Raw genomic sequence first — 18,021 nt, 5'->3', positions numbered from 1 at the left:
ACATGTCATCATCTAATTGGTTCGTCGGTTTTTTAACGGAACCGTTAACGAAAGAACTTGATTGAATTTTTATTAACAATAAGGACTTAATTGGGCGTGAATTCAATACAAGGACTTAATTGATTTTTTCAGATTATCTTAAAGGCTTTTTAACATATAAGCCTTTTTTAATACAATTTGATAATTTAAGAAATAATTAAGGGTTGGTTGAGTTATGTATAAAAGAAATTATATAAATTTAGAATATTTTATACAAAAATACGTTATTAATATAATTTTTCATATATTGAAGGCCGACATACAATGTTCTTATGCATTTTAAATATATTTTATTTTCTATATTTCATTAAAATTTAATTAAGTGTTCAAATATGTTGTTTTAGTGGGATCTTATTTGATTCTAAAATAATAAATGCTTAATACTTCTTTTGGCCCCTGTATTATAGTTAAATTACCATTTTGATACTTATACTATTTTTTATTAGTTTAGTCCCTGTGCTTTCATTTTGTATAACCCATTACCTCAATTCAAATTTTGTTTTAAAACAATTTAACCCAATCAATGTCACATTGCCACATGTCAAAAGAGTAAAAATACTTAAATAAAAAATCCCAAAAGTTATTAAAATTATAAAATTATGAAAACTAAAAAGTCACAAACTATTTTTAAAAATCATAAAAAAATATTTTTATAAATTATAAGTATATGAAACTTAAAAATGAATTAAAATTTTCATAAATTTTAAAAAATTATTTGTTTGGAATTTAAGGTTTCTAGAAAATTCTAGAAATTATGAAATTTTTAAGAATTTTATGGTTTTCTTTTGCATTTTTATGAAAATTTTGATATTTTTAAAAGGATTTTGAGCTTTTAGTAAAAATTACTACAAAATTCTTAAAATATTTCATAAAAATATAAAATATTCTTAAAAAACCTAGAATTCAAAACAAACTTTTTAAAATTTTATGATTTTTAAATTTTTTAAGTTTTAAATACTTATAATTTTCAAAAATAAATTATAAATTTTTATTTTTATTTTTTTATTTTAAGATGTTTTGGGTTTTTTATTTTATTTTTTATTTTAAAAATTTTGTATGTGAGTTTTGATTTTTATTTTTTGACACGTGGAAAGCGTCATTGGTTGGTTTAAATTTTTTAACAGAAATTTGGGTTGAGATAATGGAATTATAGAGTTAAAGCGTAGGGGCCAAATTGATTAAAAAATAAAATATAAGTTCCAAATTGATGAAAAATATTACAGATAGCAACTAATAATTTAGAGAAGAATTCATACATTTATGCAAGAAAAATGATTAAGTAGGTACTTCCTACCACATCAGCTATTTGTCTCAACTAATAATTTAATGTCATATAGATATACTTTTTACGTGTAATTGTTGACCAATAAATTTTCCACATCAGCTATCTTCTTTCATCTTTCCCCCATCTTTGTCTCTCCTTCCACCCAAAAAGGGCAAAAATCGACCATGGAAGGTTCTTTTTTGGCTTTTTACGAATTGGACCTTATAAATTTTAAAAATTATGAAAATGACCTAATTTCAATATTAATTATGGGAATGACATGATTTTTACAGTGAACTTGTATGTTGCCACTTTCCCAGGCTGCACCACCCTAAAAATTCCCTCAATAGGCTTTAATCATTACAAAAAATAAAAAATAAAACCTTTTTTTGGTGTCGCCTAACAAATTGGCAGCATCGGACTAAAGACATTCAGGGACCTAATAAAGTAATTACCCTTTTTAGATTGGCCAAAAAAATGCCACTTGAGGTATCGCTGCACAAATTAAACTTTTTATCTATTTGCATATTAGGTCTATCTCTTTTGAAATTAAATTTAAATAGTCCTTAAAGATATAAGAATAACAAAATAAACCTTTATCATTTTTTATTTTTCAAAACAAAAAAAACATATATATATTTCTTAATTAAATTACCCAAATATATCCATCAAAAATTTGCTCCAATTTATCTAAATTTAAACATTTTCGATTAATTCCCGACATATTTGAATTTATATAAAATTGACAAAATTTTCGAGGATTTATTGAATAATTTAAATAATAATTTTATATCGTTTTTAAGTTTATTGTTTTAAAAAGATTAAAAAAATAAGAAGGGTTTATTTTGTTATTCTTATATCTTTAAGGATTCTTTAAATTAAATTTAAAAAGAAGATAAACCTAACATACAAATAAATCAAATGTTTAATTTAATGCAGCCATACTCTCATATGGCACCCTTTTTAAGCTAATCTAAAAAGCATAATTACTTCGTCAAGTCCTTGAACGTTTTACTCCTACATGCTTCATCCGGTGTCGCCAATTTATTAAGCACCACAAAAAAATATTTTTATTTTATTTTTAATAATTAAAGAATAATTAGGAGGATTTTATGGTGATGCTGAAAAATTTACTATAAAAATTAAGTTATTTTCATAATTAATCTTAAAATTGAATCCATTTCATAATTTTTTAAATTTATAGTTCAGATTTTTTTCCAATTTGTTTCCTACATAAAATTGTTGGTACACGTCTCCTTATGATTAAAATAATTAAAATAACTTTTAATTTATTTATTTATTTGCTTTCACGATTGTTTTGTTTTTAAGCCAAATTTGTATTAATAAAAGAAAATAAGTTAACCTCAAGGCTGTTCGTACTTTTGATTATATTCGGTGGCAAAACAGGGGTTCGCAAGTGCTGGGCACCATAAAATGAAAATTTTATATGATTTTTTAAATTTTAAATTAATAAAAATAAAATTGTATTTTAACCCTTTAAAATATAAAATTAATTTAATTAATTAAAATTTATAAAGATATAATCTATTAAAAATGATGAAATTATATTTTTTATTATAAAATTTATAATCTAATTTCAACCCTAAAAATTTTCTGATTTCATCTTGGATTACATCTTAATATTGGATTAACATGTAAACACGAAATTGAAAGGAAAAAAAAAATTACAAAGTTGAAGGTGATTTTATGAGTTATTACTTAAAGAGCAAAAGTAGAATTATTAAAGCATTAGAAGTGAAGCTTGAAAGAAAAAAAGAAAAGAGCTAGAAAAGCAAGCAAACATGGGTTAGTGAAATGGAAGTGGGGCATTCCGAATGTGTACATGCCTTAAGACTTAAGAGAGAGTGAGGAGAAATAACAATATTCTTATCCCTTACCCAAAGGCAACTATCGCCAAAAGTGGCGGTGCTGCTTTGATAAAATTGATGGACTCGCTAGAACCTTTATTTTGACTAATAATAAGCAGAGATTACTGATTGTGACTGGTGTTTTACTAAACAAAAATGATTGTGACAGCTGAAAATCATTTTCCTTGAAGTAATAGAAATGAAAAAGCTGCAACACAAGTTGATGAGCATGTTTAAGGGATGATGAGTTTTCGGATAATGGATGTAACTATGTTTTATATTCTTTTAAATTAAAGTTTAAAACATTTTAATATCTTAATTTAGAAAACTTTATATTTAAATACCACTTGGAAGCCTTATCCAGCTTATCTTTTTGGTTCTTGCGAAGCACCTTTTTGGTGGGGGCGGGTGAATTTGCCATTGGTTCAAGCAACAGAGTTTTACCAGCTTCGTTGAGGGGAAAAATTAACATCGGCATATGATATGAATTATATGATAGTAACTCATCTAAGACAACTCCACATACCAACCTCATCAATATTTTGCAGTTGATTAACACAATGTGGATGGGGTAGTTGTAATTAAAGCTCAGCATTTCATCAAATATAATCAAGTAGGTAAGTTATATTTTGTCATTTTAAATTAATTTGAAAAAAATTTAAATCAAAATTTTGAGTTGAGTTTAATTAAATAAATTTGTTTGAGTTAAATTAAAAAAATTAATGTGTCAAATTATTTTTTTTGGACTATATGATTATATTCCAAGCTCTATATATTTGAAAACTCTTTCAAATGATAAATTTGTTTTGATAGTTCACTTGTTTAAGTCATTGATTCATTTGGTTGGAATCTAAAATTTTTATGTTTGGTTGATGGAATATAAGATTACCTAAAAGCACGTTTTATTAATTTGCTCTCAATTATTAATTAGAGTTAATTACACTTGACATCCAGAAACTATAACCCTTATTCTAAATTGGTTCCTAAACTTCAAAACTATAATACTCCATACCTGATCTGGTCATTAGATCTGAGTTACAGGATGCTACCACAGAAAACAGAGAATATCATATGCAATTCAGACTTAAAATCAATTAATCATTTCATAATCCATACAAAACATGACTTATGAACTAATCTGAGTTCTAACCGAGCTTACGAAAGCTCTAAAACAAGTTCAAAATTGAATAAGGACCAATTAAAACTTTTAAAACAAAGGGCAAACATTAAAATAGAGGTCACATAATTGTGTAACTAACTTTGACCATGTGGTTCAAAAATTACCAAACGTACAGTACCCATATGGGCGTGTGGCCAGCTCGTGTAAAGTACATGTTTGTGTGCTAGCCCATGTGGAACAATCATGTGCCATTTTAAGTGTTCATCATGTACGAGATAAGCCTATGAATCAAGTAATGCCTAAGTGGCCACACATCTTGTACAAGAACCAACCAACAATCATGCCAAAACACGAATTAACCAATTACAATACTAATTATCCATATCATATAGAATTTCCTCTTCACCAAGTTTGATAACCTAAACATTAAACATTAATACAAACAAGTCATATACTTCATTATACCATTTCCAACTCAACTCAAAACATATCATATATCCATTTCCTAATCTTCTAACTAATATGCCTCAAGGCACCATCACAAACATAAATCAATACCAAAGTACTTTCTATTTCATGCCAAGTTAAAACATAGCTATGAATGTGCCATATGTACAAACAAAATGCCAAAATTCTATCATTTATCAGTAACCATCTTACCAATATAACCACCTATAAGTTTAACACCGAAAACTATTTTACATGCCATGGTTATAACATCCAATTCAAACATCTATCTATTATGCCATATACTCTAACAAAATCTCACATATTCAATCGTTGCATAACATAACCAAACTTACCAAATACTCATATTATTTCATCACATACCAAACTTAATAACCATATTTAAGGATACTATTTCAAGCCATGATTAAACACATCAACATACCAACAAGCACACATACATACTTTGTGCAACACAAATCATACTTTACTTTTACAAAACACTTATATACAATTCAACTCCTATTGCATGACACATAATCAAAATGAACATTTAAAAGAATATCGAAAATAGAGGCTGGATAGTGTGATCTTTAAGATGATCCGACAGTTGAGTTCCGTTAAACGAAAACTACAAAAAACGAACCAAAGTAAGCTTCAAATAAGCTTAGTAAGTTTATAGAATTTAAAATGATAACTTACCTCAATTCATATTAATCTACATTTAATTTAACTAATTTATCTATATCCCTGTCACAACATGTCACATTTACAAGGTGAGTTTTTTGTACATATAAACTATTAACCATCCATTCATTTTAATTTCAATTCTAAATATCAGTTAAACATATACACATAATTTGTTCTGTTCAATCATATAACATTTCAATAACCATATAAACCATAAATCTTGTGGAAACAATCAATACATTTTCTTTTAAACAATAATTAGCCCAATAAATTAAAATATAAGATATAAATACGCAAGTAACTACATCACACCAAGGCACAATAGTGCAAAGCCCATAGGCACACTATCATGTCATATAATATTTCATCCCTCCACCACACCAAATGACTCAAAAGACCGTTAACTACACCACACTAAGGCACCATAGTGCAAAGCTCGGTAATCTGCAACAAATGTAAGATTCTGACGTAAACTGTGACATCTTCGTCAAATCTTTTAATCCGCATCATCTTTTATACATATCCCGTACTAGCGCTCAATCAACCCTATTGGCATGCAAATTGTATCTTATCCTACATTTATCCGAGCTTTATCAACATATCAAGGCATTTCTTTAAAGTTCAATTATTTTCTCACATTTCCACAATTTAAATACCATTTCAAAATATAATCAATATGCTATAAGCTATTAAATTAAATGCATTAAACATTATTATCCCGTATGAACTTACCAAACATAAACAATAGTAGAAGAAAGGTCAGGGACTAATCTGTAATTTTTTTCCTCAGTTATCTACCGGTTGGTTCGATTCTTAATCTATATAATAATTAAGTTCAAGATATCAATTCCATATACTTTATAATAGTCAAATACATGCATATGAACTTTTAATTTTGTTTTATATAATTTCCTTGAACTTTTATGTGTTATTTAATTTAGTCCCTAAAACCGGAACTATTATATCTCTCAAATTCAAGTTTTATTCTACAATTCAAATTCAATTCCATCCCTATAAAGCACTCCAAAAACATGAATTTCAGAAATTTCATCTCAAACTTTATGTAAACCTGGCCCGGTTGCAGGGCCTAAGTTACAAGACGTTAAATCAACATTGTCACAATTACACATGCACCCATGGCTTCGAGCAAGAACAATTGTTATTAGTTTAAGCCTTTTCAGAGGTGATTACGACTAGACAAACATCATACGACCTCAGAAACAGTTTAATACGAGCTTAAAGATCATTTAGAAAAAATTACAAGGAAATCAAAGGAGGTATTGATACGCAATCGTAGTTATCGATATTTATCAAGATAGGTATCAATACCGTTAAGGAAATCGATACCATTTTAGCATACTATTTTTCTTCAAAATTTGAAACCAAACATTTTATCGATACTTGGGCACAGGTATCAATATTTTTAACACGAGTATCGGTACTTGTGAAAGGGTATCGATACTAAATTGAGTTATTATTTTCCTACACTTTCGTTCCAACATTGAGGTATCGATACTTATGCCCCAAATATCAATGCCCTTGTACAATTCGAAAAAAACACAGCAAATCAAGGCAACATTCAAACTCAAGCGTTTTCCTCCTCAACATTCATCATCAAACATAATATCCTACATCAATTTGACCATAATTATTGTCCAAAGAAACATAAATACTTTAACTATTCAAACCAAAATAAAAACCAATAAAATAATGATAACATCCAAACAAAACTCTAGAAGTCCAAAGATTAATAAACCAACAAAAATATAATAATAACCAGCCAAGGTTCTAACCACGTTGCCATTATTCCCAAAAGTTGAAAAAAAATGTCAAAGTCACCTACTCAAATTTACTATAGCCTAACTTGGATCTCTTCCTTGGGCAGTACCGTCTGCAATGGTTTAGAAAGGAGCGTGTGAGCTTAACAAGCTCAGTGAATGATTATAATTACTGCCAACTAAACACAATATCATACGTTAAACAAAAGCATTTAAAACACAATTACAAAAGTACTCAACTATTGCGCTAAACTAACTTAATTATGCATCACTTACACATACATTTAACTTCGTACTCACATATTTATATACATAGTATATTTCATAACAATTTGTTAATTGATAATTTGACAACTTGAGATTATGAAACATAAAAATAGGCTCTATCACCACATATTAGATACATAGATCTCTAACATACCAATGACTTGAAGAGTCGAACATATCCCATAAGTGTAGCATCAAGCTATTGCTCTCCAACACCAACATATCCTAATGAATAGAGCTTAGCTCACATTCCCTTATCCCTCCAAATTGTCCTAAGCCTTAATGCCCCAAATCACAACACAAGAGTGAATACTCACAAAATCTTATGGCATGCCAACTATATCCAATAGTCTCAAAAGATCATAAAGCCAAAGTATCCACAATTATACACATATTTACTTATCGTTTTCTGCATATTTTCACCGCTCTTTTACAACATACACACAACAATGTCACAATCACTTAGCATACTTACCATGCATTCTGTTGCTGCACTTACAAGTGCTAACATATGACTCAATGAGTTATAACCATAATAAGTCACATTTGCATACATAATACACTAGTTTCATATAACGTATTAACATATTTACATAACTACAATTTTGCAAAATACACAAAAGGAGTAAGAAAAATTACATTCAAAACTTAGGATAGGGGTTTAGGCTACTCCTAAGCTCTCATTTAACACTATAAATAGTCTTTACAAACAGCGATTCCAAAACACTCACCGTTCACTCTTACGTCTATTTGCCAAAGGTTCAAACTAGCTTTTCCTTGCCTTTTGCCTTGCTTATAGAGGGCTCTAACGGTTTCAAATCTTCTCACATATTAACCACACAACATGCACAATTCATTAGTAGCCATACCACTTCTTAACCAAACAAAAACATAGGTCTAAAGCTAGTTCCTCTTGGAACTGATATCTTCAACTAACATAACCGAAACTCAAATATCTTCATCCGTATTCAATCCTATCACTTAAAAACTATTCTAAACATCTCTAGTTACTCACCCAAGGAAAATTCTCAACCTTAAAAACACCCAAAACTTCTAAGATTTATGGTTCCAAAAATTATGACATCATGGCCATTCTTAACGAAAACTTAACAAAACCTTCAAATCTTTTAACGAAACTCTAAAGTGAGATTAAAAACCTTCTAATCATATTAAAACAAATTGAAAAATATATAGAAACAATAGTCTTGTTTAAAAATATAAAATATGTTAACAACTCCAATTTTAACTAACATGGAAAATCCTTAATTCAATTGATTAAAACTTGATTTAAACGGCTAGATTACATAAAAAACCTATAAAAAATATAAAACTTTACCCGATTGAAGAAATGACGAACAATTGATTGAAATTTGAGAAAACCCACTTGGAGAATATCATTGCAAATCAATGGTATTTTGGCATTCTTCTTTGTATTTAAAAGGATGTTTGGAAGATGATAGAAAACAAAGGATTGGAGTAGTGAAGAATAAAGATTGAAGAATTGTATTTGGGGATATCTCTTTCTAACAGAAGGCACAAAGAAAAGAGGAGAAGATGTGTTTCTCTTTTTTTTTCTTTTTCATGTCAACAATAGGGTGAAAGAGGGAAAAATATGCTGATTTTAAAACTGAATATAATTGTTTTTAAGCTACTCTTAAATTAAACCCTTTTAAAAAGTAGTCTACTTTTTTAAAATAAAAATCTTTTCCATATCATTTTAATGAATCAGTTTAAATTTTCAAAAGCCATAGACCAAGATATTTTTCGGATTGCATAATTTGAATTTCGAACCCTATTTCATGCCACAATTCTAAAACTACCATTAAAACTTCTAGACCCAATTTCAGATGTGACAACTTTTCCTCTCTAAAAAGAATTTCGTCCTCGAAGTTTACCTGAGCTAAACAAAGAATTTTGTCATCGACTTCCCAAATAGCCTCCTCTGTTTTGTGGTTATGCTATAAAACTTTAACAATAGAACACTCTAGTTTCGCAAAGCCTTCTCCTCTCGAACCAAAATCTCTATCGGCTTTTCCTCATAAGTGAGATTAGGTTAAACTCCAATCTCCTTTACTGGCACGATGTGCAATGGGTCTAAGCGATACTTCTGGAACATAGACACATGGAAGACGTGATGGATTCACTCAAGCTATCGCGACAACTTGAGTCGATAAGCTACCGAACCAAATCTCTCAACAACTTCGTAAGGTCTAACATATCTTGGACTCAACTTACCCTTTCAACCAAATCTCAAAACCTTATTCCAAGGTGAGACCTTCAAAAACACCTTATCGCCAACTTGAAACTCGATATCACAATGTTTCAAACCCACATAAGATTTATACTGATTCAAAACTGCCTTTAATCTTTCACAAATCAATTTCACCTTCTCTTCAGTCTCTCGAACCAAATTCGATCTAACAATCCTCTTATCATCCAATTCCATGCAATACAATGGAGTTCTATACTTTCTACCATATAATGCTTCAAACGATGCCATTTGAATACTCGTCTGAAAACTATTATTGTAGGCAAATTCTACTAAGGACAAATATCGCTCCCAACTACCATTGAATTCAATCACAAAACTACGCTTGAATTACTCTTTCTAATTAACCATCTGTCTAGGTGATAAGTTGTACTGAAACTAAGTTTTGACCCTAAAGCCTCTTGCAAATTCTTCTAGAACTTAGAAGTAAAACGTGAATCCCTATCCGAAATAATAAAAATTAGGACTCCATGAAGACGTATAATCTCAGCTATATATAACAAGGCTAGCTTCTGTAAAGAATAATTAGTATACACAACCAAGAAATGCACACTCTTTGAAAACTGATCAACAATTACCCACATAGAATCTTTCTTCGTCGGGGTCAAAAGTAAAACTGAGATGAAGTTCATGGTGATCCTTTCCCATTTTCATTCTAGAATCATAATCGGTTACAGAAAATTTAAAGGATACTGATGTTTCGCTTTCACCTTCTGGCAAACCAAACATCGAGTCACAAAATTCGTAACATCACGTTTCAAACTAGGCCAACAATACATCTCTCATAGATCATGATGCATTTTTCCACTATCGGGGCACATAGTGTAAGGGTTACTATGTGTCTTGGTAAGAACCACCTATCTCAAATCCACATCACATGACATACAAAGTCTTCCTTGAAAATTCAATATACTATCTACGTTGACATCAAAATCTCCCTTAACACCTTGTTCAACTTGTTGAATCTTCTTTACCAAATCCTCATCTAATAATTGTTTCTCATTAATCTGTTGAGACAAAGTTGGCTTCACTTGTAGTTCAGCCAACAACCCACCATCATCGGTTACAATCAAGCGCGTAAGCATATCTCACAATTTCGTCATTGATTTTCTACTCAAAGCGTTCGAAACCATATTCGCCTTGTCAGGATGATATTTCATTACACAATCATAATCCTTTAAAAGTTCAATCCATCGTCTCTGCCTTAAATTCAACTCCTTCTGAGTGATAAGGTACTTAAGGATTTTATGATCTGTATAGATAATACATTGTTCACCGTACAAATGATGATTGTAACAACCCAAATTTCAGTGGTGTCAGAACAATGATTCAAAATCACTAAATATGACATGTGAGATTAGTAATTTAGAAATTAATAAGTAAAAGTTAGTTGTGATTTTAGAAATACTTTCGAATTGGTGAATTTTGGGGAATTAAAAGAAATTATTAGGTCAAATGAGTCAAGAACGAGGTATCGAGACCTCAAATTCATAAACCGAGCCATAAATATTTTTATTAATATTTATGGAGTGTTAATAAGATAGTATTAAAGTTTCGTTAAGAAATTTTAACATTTCGGTAGTCAATTGAATAAAAAGGACTAAATTGAATAAGATGTAAAAATTGTGGAAAGTGATTAAATGGCTTAAATAATAAATAAGAGGGACATAAAGAACTATTTTTCCCAAAATAAAATGGGTTGGACAGTTAGGTAAGTGAATGGCTGAAAAATAGTGTGAACTAAGGGAAAAATAGTAATTTAGTTGAAATTAAATAGTTAAAAATTGGATTAAATTAGAATATCTAGAATTCTCTTCATTTTTCTTCATCCTCTTCAGCCAAAAATACCATTGAAGGGTTTTCTTAAGCTGGTTTCTCATATTTTACTACATGTAAGCTCAATTCTTAATTATTTCTTGTAATTTTTATGATTTTGAGACTTTTATAATGATGCCAATCATAAGTGTAAAAACCACAGCAGCTAATTCCAAGTTGTGAGTCGAATAATTACGTTAATAAGTCTTCAGCTGTGTCGAGGCATAAGCTACAACCTTGCCTTTTTGCATAAACATACAGTCGAGTCCCAAGTACGAAGCATCACTAAAAACCACAAAATCTTTCCCAGGCTCCAATTGAGCCAATATAAGCGCTTTAGTCAAAACTGCCTTGAGTTGCTCAATACTTTTCTGTCTTTCATTAGTCCATTCAAACATCATGCTTTTCTGAAGTAGTTTCGTTAAGGGTGCATCAAAAAGGGAAAACACTTCAATGAACCTATGATAATAACCAGCTTTACATTATTACATTTTCGTCCCCAAACTCAAAACTAACCAAAAATTACTTTACAAATTAGTCTTTAAACACATGTAAGCTTATAATAAAAGTATTAAACATAAAAAAAAACTTCAATCTTCATCAATGAAACCTTAAAAATCTTTAATAGTTTTGAAAATGGAGATGCAAGTTAGCTAGGTTAGGCTACAACGATCTTAAAAACATAAAAATTACTAAAAAAGGGCTTGAAAAACCTACTTTGCAAGTGGGAAGAAGCTTGGCTGAATTCCTTGCTCTCTAACAATAGTGGAAATTGGTGGGAGAAGAAAAAACGATGAAGATGACATGTTTTCTTAAGTTTAATACATTTTATTTTATTTTTAATTTAATTTTAACTTTTATTTCTGCCTAATATAAGCACTAAATGTCCATGGCTCTTCAGGATGGTTAAATTGCTTTATTAAGCCTTAAAAATTCATTAATCAAGCACTTTAGCTAATGAAAATCAATACTGATTAACTTTTACTGCTTTTACAATTTAGTCTTGTTTCCTTAATTAACTATCAAATCATCAAAATTTCCAGGCCAAACCTCAATCCACCTATATAAAAACTCCGTAAATATTTAATAATAATATTTAAGGGCTCAATTTATAGAAATAAGGTCCCGATACCTTATTTTCCAAAACCACTGACTCTAGGTTCAAACCACTTGTACTTTGACTATCTAATTAATTAATAAAACAATTCAAATCACAATTCACTATATCACTATTTGACTCGTAAAAATTAATTAATAATATTTATGGACTCACTCGTCAAAATTCTGGTCTTAAAATTATTATTTCCAACACCACTGAAAAATGGGTTGTTACAAAAACAATCTAAATACACCCCTAAACTATTGAGGTTATATTAATCAAGTCCTTTCATTACTAAAATCATTATACCTTTAAATGACATGTCTAATCTTATGTGACATAATTTTAAATTATTATACCACCTCTGTAAACGCCTGCACATGCCCCATTTGTGTGAATGTCACAGTTGGTAGACCTCTGATATTTAGTTGCTCCACGATAAGCCTCTTCTCTAGCGAACCTCCGTTGTGAATTGCCTCTGTCAATAGTAGATAGAACCTCATGCCTATTAATCGTTTAGCTATCTTAATATGTCACGTTATCAATCTATAAGGTCATGTTGTCACCCTTGTAAGAAGACAAGATGTGACCATATCGTTAGTAGGATTTTAATACATGGTGTGCCTTTTATCCCATTTATATAAGCATTCTCATTACATTAAAGAGGGATCCTATTTATATAAACATTCTCCTTACACTAAAGAGGGGGATAATTTAGACACAAAAGAACATATTTTTCTTTCTTAGCTTACTTTCTTCCTTCCTTTCAACCCTTCTTTCCTTCACTTCTACCCACCAAATACGATAGTTCTCTGCCCTACCAAGGTAAACATCAACCATTATTCTACTTTGCCTCTCATTGTTGATTCTCATCGTCAACAAAAGATGTGATGAGCGTGGCGCACCATGACATACCCAAATAGAAATGTTCCACTAACCATTAAGCTCAGCCCCGAAGTCGACCACCAAGTGTTTTCGAGAGATACCAGTGGGTATACCAAGAATTAATTAAATTTAATTTTTTTAATAAAAATAGTGAAGAAATTGACACTTAGTTATGGGATAAGTGTGAGCATAAAAGTATTCTCTAGCTAATGTGGGATTCAAATTTAAGTTTTAACAGATTAAAATTAATTTTTAATAATGAAAAGTGAGTTATGGGAGTATTCTCTAGTCAATTTGGGATTAAAATTGACTTTTTAATGAATATAGTGAAGAAGTTATCTATGAGAGTATTCTCTAGTCAATGTAGGATTAAAATTAAATTTTTAATAAAAATAATGAAGAAATTGTCACTTTCTTATAAGGTTAATTAATATATATGAGTGATCTAAAGGTGTTCAACCCTAAAGACCCAGATTTCACAATTAGCGAAAACTTCGAGTTTTCTTACTCTATTTCTTTTCTTCAATCTACAAGTTCAGAAGGATAAGGAAGTTTACCAGTTCCTAATCTTTCTACGTCTAAACTTAAATTCGTACAAGGACTACAACATACAGAACTTCCCTCAACTATATCCTCTTATTCTTCAGAGTGACTGAAAAAGACGATGTTCAAAGAAAAAAGTTTGAGAAGTAGAATTAAGAGGAATTATGTTCCCACACACACCTATATGTATATATATAAACTCCCTTGGAACGGTCTCCATAGACTATTCCCTTCACTTAACCATAATTATCATGTCTCCTACTTAAAAGCCAATTGGTTAAATCCCAACTGAACCAATGTTGAGATACAAGTATTTGAATTTCACCCACTAAAATTTCTGATTCACCCGTTGGGGTCTCGCGATTCCTAATCCCCTTAATTTAGTCCTAATTTTCCTTAGTTTTGGGCTGAATAGTGATGTCTAGGTGTTACAAAGAGTGGGAGTAAGAATCTTCTCCTAAGTTTCTGTAAAGTGGTTTTTAGGTTTTAAGGTTTGAATGACTTTGATTTAATCGATATATGGTTGTCGTACATAGTTGTTAGGACGATAGAGGCTTTAACATTTGGAAAAGCTAAGCTGGCATGCATGAAGGAGATCAAGTGAGTTCCTATCCTCCATCTTTGGGTGATTGATAATATTGAATTACGTGAATTATATGTGTTTATGTCTATTCTGTGCTGTTTGAAATCGTGGTTATGAATAAACATAGTGAGTGAATATGTTGCATATGCCTAATGAAGTATGTATAAATGAGTATGTTTGGAAGCGTGTATAATAGATGTCAATTAGTTGTGAATTGACATATTAATGGATGGTGTACTGTATACTATAGAAATAAATACAATTAATTACATGAAATGGTTGAATGTTATATAATGTGAAATAATGAGGAGGATGCCTTAGCGAGGTTGTTGAAGATAGGAAAATTTAGCGTATTGGAGGAACAGTCGGATAGTTCGGTCACCAAGGAAGTTGGGCGACATTGCAAAATGATATCAACTAGTTCGCTAGAGAGACACTATAATGACAGTTTATCGACTCTATGGAGCAATACCAAGAGATTTTAAGTTATCTTAAGGATCAAGGTATGTTTCATTAATTTCATATGAGTTTACTAAGCATCCATAATGCTTATCTTGTTTCTTTTTCTATCTCTATATAGGTTATTTTACGAAACGCGTTTGTCGAATTAACCCAGAGCTCACACTATCCAGCCTCTAATTCAGTAGTCATTTAATTATTCCAGACTTGATTATGTGGTATGTAATTAGGGTTGGTTTTGTACTTTTTTTTTTGTTTTGAATAATTATAATTTTGGTCTCATAACGATATTGAGTTTAGGATGGTTTGGTAAGTTTTGCAAAAGTGTGTGGAAATTGACATTGTGTGTTTGAGACAAGTGAATCGTTAAGTTCTAATGTTCTATAAGTTGATATATTATGTTTGGATTTATAGGTTTGTTTGGCTTTGAATGTGATTTGGTAGTATAAGTTTTGGTATATGGAAAATGATATTAAAATGGTGTCAAATGGTAAGATTATGTATATAGGCCTTGATGTGGATAAATGTTGATTTTGGAAAATGATGAAAAGAGTCTATATATGAAACATTTATTTTGGGAATTGTATATGATATGTAAATAGGTGCATATGGTTATTTGAATGGGAAAGATGAAAACATATGAATTGGTTTCTTTTGATGTGAATATAAGCGTAATTTGTATGAGTAATAATGTTGTTTTGGTTGGTTTGAATCATAAAGATGCATATATGTCTTAGGTAAGTTTGTATGCTCTCTTTGATGAGTTTTAGCACCTTGAAATGATGTTGGTTTAGTGAATGTGTAGGGATTGATGTTGTGGCATGTTTAAAAGTGAATGACTTGAATTATTTGTTGTGTTGTGGTGCTAATTATGGCATGTTGGTTAGGTATTGATGTTGGCTCAATGTATATTTTAGGACCTTTTTGAATGTTTAAGTTATTTAGTTAGTGATTTATTTTTGCACCACACCGTTTGACACACAACCGTGTGTCACATATAGACTAGTGACACTGCCATGTGCTCTTTAGAAATTAGGAAGCATATGTACACACGGTTCCTGGATGTCACACGAGCTAGCCACACACCCATATGAGTACTATTGAGTTGGTTATCTAGATTTCACACAATTTCAGTCTATTACACAGCCCAACTACACGACCATGTGATTTTTGGGTGAATTTTTGCATTTAGGTCCACACGGCTTGGATACACGACCATGTGACCCATGTTTTCTGAAATTTCTATATTTTTTTAATTTTCAATTAAGTCATTATTTGTTCACGAGTTAGTTTAAGAGCTTTCGTAAGCTCGATCAAGATTAGAATTTAATTGTATATTATAATATTTGGATGTTTATTATATGATTGATTATTTAAAGAATTTATTTATGATATAATTGATCTGTAATTTTGGAAATGTTGCAAATTAGTCCTAGTTAAATTCTAGGTTGATACTAGAACTTATGTAAGCTCATATAGAGCCCTAGTAATTTCTTTTTTATTTGAAATAATAAATGTGAATTGAATGTTTTCTATTTCGACATTGACTGTAGCACTCCATAGCTCGAGTCCGGCGACCAGACCGGGTAAGGGTGTTATAATTTTCCAGCTAATGTGGGATGGAACTAAGTGAACTATAGGAGTATTCTCTAGTAAATGTGAGATTAAAATAAATTTTTTAATGAAAATAGTGAAGAAATTGACACTTATTTATAGGGTTACAATTAGCATAAGAGTGTTCTTTAGCCAATATGGTATATAACTAAGTGAACTATGAGAGTATTATCTGGTCAATGTGGGATTGAAAGTAACTTTTAAATGAAAATAATGAATAAGTGAGCTATGAGAGTATTCTCTAGGCTATGTGAGATTAAAAATAATTTTTTAATTATAATGGTGAAGAAATTGACACTTATTTATAAGGTAAATGTGAGATATTGGAGTGTTGTCTAGCCAATGTAGGATTAAAATTAATTTTTAATGAAAACAGTGAATACGTGAGCTATGAGAGTATATTTTAGTTAATGTGGGATTAAAATTAACTTTTTTAATGAAAATAGTAAAGAAGTTAGCTATAGGAGTATTCTCTAGTCAATGTGGGATTAAAATTAAATTTTTAATAAAAATAGTGAAGAAATTATCATTTATTTATAAGATAAATGTAGCATTAAAACTAAGTTGTTAATGAAAATAGTTAAGAAACTGACACTCATTTATAGAGTAAGTGTGAACATGTGAGTGTTCTCTAGCCAATATGAGATTATAATTAACTTTTTAAGGGATTAAAATTTATGGAGTTATGCATTGCATTTTCGGCTTTTCTTCTCCCAGTTAAACACTATTTTTAGTTTCCCACTTAAACTCTAATTAGTGTAGGTTATTTTAATATTATTTGACCTACAAATTTACCACCTTAGAAAAATAACCCATTACACATTTAAGTATTAACTTTTATAAGCTTTTAGAGAATTTGCATTTACTTTTTGAGGGTTTTTATTTTGGGTTTTGAGGTTTAGTTTTATCTTTATTTTTGTACTATTTGTTTTTGCCATTTTAGTGAAATTATCTTTGCTCATGATTTTTTATGCTCTTCGAAAGTGTTTTTCCACATAAAATATCTGTGTTTGATCTTTTCAATTTTCTTTGTTATTTTACTTTTCATTGCTTAATTGGGTGCCAACAAACTAGTATTAGAGCTAGTTCGATTTTTGCAATCAACCTATTCAAAGATGGCAGCAATAAGGTTTGATATTGATAAGTTTGATGACATCAAAAATTTCAATCTTTGACAAGTTCGGATGTTGGCAATTCTGATTCAAGGTGATTTTGAAAAGGTCCTTACAAATAAGAAGCCTACAGACATGGGTAAATCAAAATGGGATAGGTTAGATAAAA

Source organism: Gossypium arboreum, chromosome 12, assembly GCF_025698485.1.
Source record: "Gossypium arboreum isolate Shixiya-1 chromosome 12, ASM2569848v2, whole genome shotgun sequence".
Classification (NCBI taxonomy): Eukaryota; Viridiplantae; Streptophyta; class Magnoliopsida; order Malvales; family Malvaceae; genus Gossypium; species Gossypium arboreum.
Note: the sequence above shows the minus strand (reverse complement) of the source record.